We start from the raw sequence: 6982 nt of genomic DNA, 5'->3' as shown, positions 1-6982 counted from the left end.
ACCGAAGTTCTTAAGTTGAACCTTCTGGTTAGATCTCTTATTTGAGTTTTACCCGTGCATTAGATGAGTACTTATTGTATGCTTGTTTGTTTGTCTATGATAGAATACCCGGAGTGCGCCGCCTGTTACTTCCAATCGTTAGGTTTCGCGGATCATCAGCAAGGCAAGTAACACTTTGATCATACCTTTTCTACTACCCAGTTTTATTGCATTAGATCAATCCTCACACATTGCATGATTAGGATCTAATTAAATTGTGGGATGGGAAGTAGATGAGGTAGTACCTATTACCTGTTATTATCAAACCTTTGGGAGTTACTTCTACGTTTGCTTATTATTCCATGCTATGCCAGTAGACGTGGATTGGGTGAGTGAAATCCATGACATATGTGAGATTGTTAATTAATGGTTTATCTAAGGTGGCAACTTAAACACACATCTGGGTGGATTGAGGCACCTGGGTATTCCAGGACTTGCCTGTTTTCTTTTGGACCGCCACCCAGGCTCAAAGGGATCATGAGACTATTCATACTAGAAACTTCCGTGTGCAGCCACAAGCTATTATGGGCTCTAGCATAGTTGAATAAGTTGTGTGAACTCTTACAGTGGTAGACTAGCAGATGTAGGGGATGTAGGTGGTACGGTCTACCCGATCGTAAGGTGCTAGCGCTTCTGAAAGACTATGTCTCGGTCATCCGTCTTCTCAAACACCTTGTAGTGCGAGAAACCAAACGGAGGCGATCGAGTCTTGTGGGGAAAAGTGCGCAAACCTCTGCAGAGTGTAATAAACTAATCATGGTTAGCCGTGTCCCCGGTTATGGACATCTTGAGTATCTAGTACTTGGATTTTCATGTGAATCTCAACATGTTACTCTAAATTAATTTTGTTGGGTTATGTTTAATGATGATGCTTAAATGGGATTGAGAATGTTGTCAACCATTCTCAATGTTTAACAACTACCATGATAGTTAAATAAATTTATTCCTTTGAAGTAGGGAAAAATTGGCTTTACGCAAAAAACTGTAACCATAGAGCTTTCCACCAGCCAAATATGCATATAGTATAGCTGTTTCATTCCATTACTCTCTATGTGTTACATTGCCAACATATTCCATGTGCTGACCCGTTTTGGGCTGCAACGTTAATGTTGCAGACTTTTCAGACGGCGATTAAGGAGTTTTAGGTCGTGGTTCTATACTCAGTGATGCCGTTGGAGTTGATGGACTCACTTATCTTCCAAGCCTTCCGCTGTTATCGTTATTAGATGGCCTTAAGCCATATTTATTGTAATAAGTTCTCTTTTGATACACTCGATGTAATAAGTGTGTGATTTCTACTCTGTTATAAATCCTCCGAGTACTGTGTGGTGTCAGCATTACTGATCCAGGGATGACACCGGAGCATAGAGATCAGACTGTTTGAGGTCTGGTCGCTACAGAGATGGTATCAGAGCACACGCTGACTGTAGGACACGACCACTAAGCTAAAGACCTAGATCACTATTCACTCTCTCCTCTTCTGACCTCTTTAGGATGGCGGATGCAAGGAACAAGTTCACACAACCGGATGAAGATACACCCTTTGGACGTCACTTGAAGGAAGTCACTAGATACCTGAATATAGGAGTACCAAGCTTCACGGGAACCTACAACGCCACTTTACGAGGAGAAGAGCGCTGGATGATTCAAGTTCAAGTTCCAGGAAGGACGTTCATGCCCGTCCTGAGCCCATAGAGTTTTCTTTTGATGCACCAACTTGGAGTCTAGGAAAGAGCATGGCAGCTCACATCGCCATGGGACGCATTGGAGAAGTCTACCGCAAGGATCTCAAGGATACTATCTACCAGATTTGTGGGCGCCGAGATGAACACTGGGAGATGATCAGTACCAGGAAGGATAGATCAATCGCAGCTTTTATCCAGGAGTTAAACCAGCACATTCGACGACAGGAGAACCAGATGTGCGCCGACATGGTAGATCTAAAGAAGGCTAAGACTAGAATCAAGGAACTGGAGGAAGAACTCAAGGCTACACGTGAAGATTATGAAGAAGAAATTGAAGTATTGGTGGATAAGAATACCGACCTAACTATGAAGCTAGCAGTATTTATGGGAGGCCCTACGCCAGTAGAGGAAGACGAAGAACCCCAGGAAATTAGCCCGGAAGACTACATCATCATCGACGACACCGACTCGGAAGCAGATAGTAGCGATGATGACTATGTTGATGAAGCTCGAGCAGATATCATGGAGTCTGCGACCGAAGAATATTTCTAGTAGACCACCTCATCAGTAGTAGTAGTCCACCATGTAAATATAGTAGTCCGAGCACTTTTGCGATAGATAGATCGATTGTATGCCCTTGTTTGATTGATTGAAGAGAATTGTTTGTTTTTGCCTCATGTGCATATGGGTAGTGTTTTCTCTTTAGACCCCCTCTATTCTTATATCTCATCTTTTCTAAACCCTCAGATGCCTCCGAGACGTGACCCTGGATTTGCCTTCCCACCGGAGCTCACCCAGTTGATCCAGCAGCAGAACACATTGATGCAGTTGCTAGTCCAGAACCAGAATCAGGGGAACAACAACAACAACCCACCACCACCACCACCTATTGACCACTTAGCCTGTTTTCTTAGGCTGAATCCGCCGGTGTTTTCCAGTAGCGCCGAGACGATAGTAGCAGATGATTGGCTCCGCAAGACAGCTAGGGAGTTGACCACAGCAGGATGCACAGATGCGGAGAAGGTGAAGTTTGCCGCACATTAGTTAGAAGGACCCGCAACATCATGGTGGGAGAATTTCACAGCCACTTTCCCAGTCGACACTGTCACATGGGACCAGTTTCAGCAGGCTTTTCGTACTGCACATGTTTCAGCGGGAGCTATGGCCATTAAGAAGCGTGAGTTTCGCAACTTGTGCCAAGGAGGAAGGACAGTTGGCCAGTATGTGGAGGAATTTAGTAAGCTAGCACGTTATGCCCCAGATGACGTCGCTATGGATGCAGCTAAGCAGGAGAAGTTTCTGGAAGGACTGAATGATGAGTTGAGCATGCAGTTGATGGTAGCAACCTTCAACAACTACCAGGAGTTGGTAGATCATGCTCTTATGATTGAAGGGAAGCAACAGCAGATTGAGAACCGCAAGAGGAAGTATGGACAAGGAAAGTACAATTCAGGAGCTCAGCAGAAGCCACGTTTTACCCCTAGACCGGGAGGACATTTTCAGCATACCCATGGAGGAGGTAGCTCGCACAATCACAATGGCACCAAGAATGGAAATGGCAATGGAGGAAGCAACAGCCAGAACCGCACCAACCCATCAACCCTAGCCAAGAAGGACCTAAGCCAAGTCACTTGTTTTAAGTGTTAGAAGACCGGACATTATGCCAATGAATGTCCTGAAGGCCAAAATGGCAATGGAAGTTCTGGGAAGAAGCCGAACCCTTTCAACAGGGGACAGGTGAACCACGTTAGCGTGGAGGAGGTTGAAGCTCAACCCGATGCAGTAATAGGTAAGTTTTTGGTTAAGTCATTTACTGCACTCGTTCTTTTTGATACTGGTGCATCGCATTCATACATCTCAAATGGGATTTGTGGATAAGTATAACCTACCAACCCAAGCCCTTAGGTCACCCATGTTAGTAACCTCGCCCGGAGCAGAGTATGTGGCTAGTCTATGGTGTGATCGGTTACCATTAAGGATTGGTAACTATGTTTTTCCCTTAGACCTAATAGTATTGGAATCTCAAGGATTGGATGTGATATTAGGCATGGATTGGTTATCAAAGTATGAAGGGAATATTGAATGTGCTAGTAAGTCAATTTTGCTTACCACCCCAGAAGGGAGAAGGATCAAGTATGTATCCCGGCATGTGCCAAAGAGGACTCAAGTAAATTTCTTAACAGGAGTTGTGCAGGAGGAAGTACCAGTGGTGAAGGATTTCCCTGAAGTATTTCTAGAGGAGTTGCCAGGCATGCCACCGGATAGAGATATTGAGTTTTTGATTGAGCTATTGCCAGGCACAGGGCCAATATCACAAAGACCATATAGGATGCCAGCAAAGGATTTGGTGGAAATTAAGAAGCAGATTAAGGAGTTACTGGATAAGGGATATATTCTCCCAAGTTCTTCGCCTTGGGGATCACCAGTACTTCTAGTGGAGAAAAAGGATGGATCGTTAAGGATGGTTGTTGATTATCGAGGATTGAATGAAGTAACCATCAAGAACAAGTACCCACTACCAATGATCAATGATCTGTTTGATTGATTGCAAGGAGCTAAGGTATTTTCCAAGATCGATCTGCGATCAGGATACCACCAGTTGAAGATTCGAGAACAAGATATACCTAAGACAACTTTTACCACCAGGTATGGGCTGTACGAGTATACCGTTATGTCATTTGGTCTGACTAACGCACCTGCCTATTTTATGAACATGATGAACAAAGTGTTTATGGAGTTCTTGGATAAGTTCGTCGTGGTGTTCATTGATGATATCCTGGTTTACTCGAAGAATGAAGAGGAGCATAAGGAACATTTGCGATTGGTACTTGAGAAGCTCAGAGAACATCAGTTGTATGCCAAGTTCAGCAAATGTGAGTTTTGGTTGAAGGAAGTAGGATTCCTCGGACACGTTATATCCGGAGAAGGTATATCAGTAGATCCCACTAAAGTTGATACCGTGACCAAGTGGGAAACACCAACCATAGTTGGTGAGATCCGGAGTTTCCTTGGACTCGCAGGATACTACCGGAGATTTATTGAGAATTTCTCAAAGATTGCGAAGCCTATGACTGAGTTATTAAAGAAGGATACCAAGTTCAAATGGACTCAGGAATGTGAGGCTAGTTTCCAGGCGTTGAAGAAACGTTTGGTTACTTCACCAGTGTTGATTTTGCCAGACCAGACCAAGGACTATGAGGTGTATTGCGACACTTCACATCGAGGACTTGGAGCAGTGCTTATGCAAGAAGGGAGAGTTGTTTCATATGCCTCAAGACAGCTTAAGCCTCATGAGTTGAATTATGCTACACATGATTTGGAGTTAGCAGCCGTAGTGCATGCATTAAAAACATGGAGACATTTTCTCATTGGAAATCATTGTGAGGTGTACACGGATCATAAGAGTTTGAAGTACATTTTCACACAGAAGGAGTTAAATCTCAGACAAAGGAGATGGTTGGAGCTTATCAAGGATTATGATATGAAATTGCATTATCATCCTGGAAAGGCTAATGTAGTAGCTGACGCATTAAGCTGTAAGAGCCATGTCAATACATTAATGACGGGAGAAATACCCAAGGAGTTAGCAGAAAATCTTCGTGAACTATGTTTGGAAATAGTTCCGAGAGGCTATGTAACAGCATTGGAGATTCAGTCAACTTTGATGGATAGAATCAGGGAAGCTCAGAAAGCTGACAAAGAGATTGCCGCTATAAAGGAGAAACTGAGCAAAGGAAAAGCTAAAGGATTTCGTGAGGATGAGCATGACACCCTATGGTTTGAAGACCGCGTTTATGTGCCCAATGACCCGGAGATCAGGAAGTTGATTTTGCAAGAGGCACACGACTCACCATATTCAATTCACCCAGGAAATACCAAGATGTATTTGGATCTGAAGGATATTTTCTGGTGGACCGGAATGAAGAAGGATATTGCGGAGTATGTAGCAGTTTGTGATGTATGTCAGAGAGTGAAGGCAGAGCATCAGAAGCCAGCAGGGTTGTTACAACCATTGCGGATACCCGAATGGAAGTGGGATAAGCTAGGCATGGATTTTATCACAGGATTACCCAGGACTCGTTCAAGCTATGACTCGATTTGGGTTGTAGTTGATCGATTGACAAAAGTAGCTCATTTCATCCCAGTAAAGACCACTTACACCAGTGCTAAGTTGGCAAAGATATACATGACCAGGATCGTATGTCTGCATGGAGTTCCGAGGAATATCGTATCAGATAGAGGAACCCGGTTTACCTCAAAGTTCTGGAAGCAGTTGCATGAAACTTTGGGTACCAGGCTATAATTCAGTACAGCTTTTCATCCACATACAGATGGACAGACCGAGAGAGTCAATCAGATTTTGGAGGATATGCTAAGAGCTTGTGCACTAGATTACGGATCTAGTTGGGACGATAATTTGCCATATGCAGAGTTCTCTTACAACAACAGTTATCAAACCAGTTTAAAGATGGCCCCTTTCAAAGCTTTGTACGGAAGGAGGTGCAGGACACCGTTGTCGTGGGACGAAGTTGGAGACCGCCAGTTGTTTGGTCCTGACTTGATTAAAGAGTCTGAACAGAAGGTGAAGTTGATTCGCGATAGGATCAAGGTAGCCTAGTCCAGACAGAAAAGTTATGCAGATTCTAAACGCAAGGAGACAGTTTACGAAGTTGGAGATAGAGCTTATCTTCGAGTATCTCCACTTCGAGGAACAAAGAGTTTTGGAGTTAAAGGGAAGTTAGCGCCATGATTTGTAGGACCATATCGAGTTTTGGAGCGTATGGGAGAAGTGGCCTACAAGTTGGAATTGCCCGAAGGATTGTCAGGAGTTCATGATGTGTTCCACGTTTCTCAGTTAAAGAAATGTCACACGGAGATGGCTGACATACCGTTGAGAGATACAGTGCCTTTGGAAACTATTTAGTTGGATAACGATTTGACCTACGAGGAGAAACCAGTCAAGATTCTCGAGTTTGCCAACCGAGTTACTCGCAGCAAGGTTATCAAGTTTTGCAAAGTTCAGTGGAGCCACCACACGGAGGATGAAGCCACTTGGGAGCGGGAGGAAGATTTACTCAAGGACCACCCTCACCTATTTTCTAGCCAACCCGAATCTCAAGGGCGAGATTCATCTTAAGGGGGGTAGGTTTGTAACATCCCAAATTTCCAATTTGGAATGTTATACATTAGATCATCAATGCATATCATATTTTATTTTGCATTTTGGTTGATCCTAGAAATTCTACGCAACTCAATGA

The sequence above is a fragment of the Triticum aestivum genome, chromosome 3A, assembly GCF_018294505.1.
Source record: "Triticum aestivum cultivar Chinese Spring chromosome 3A, IWGSC CS RefSeq v2.1, whole genome shotgun sequence".
Classification (NCBI taxonomy): domain Eukaryota; kingdom Viridiplantae; phylum Streptophyta; class Magnoliopsida; order Poales; family Poaceae; genus Triticum; species Triticum aestivum.
This window is presented reverse-complemented; position numbering follows the sequence as displayed.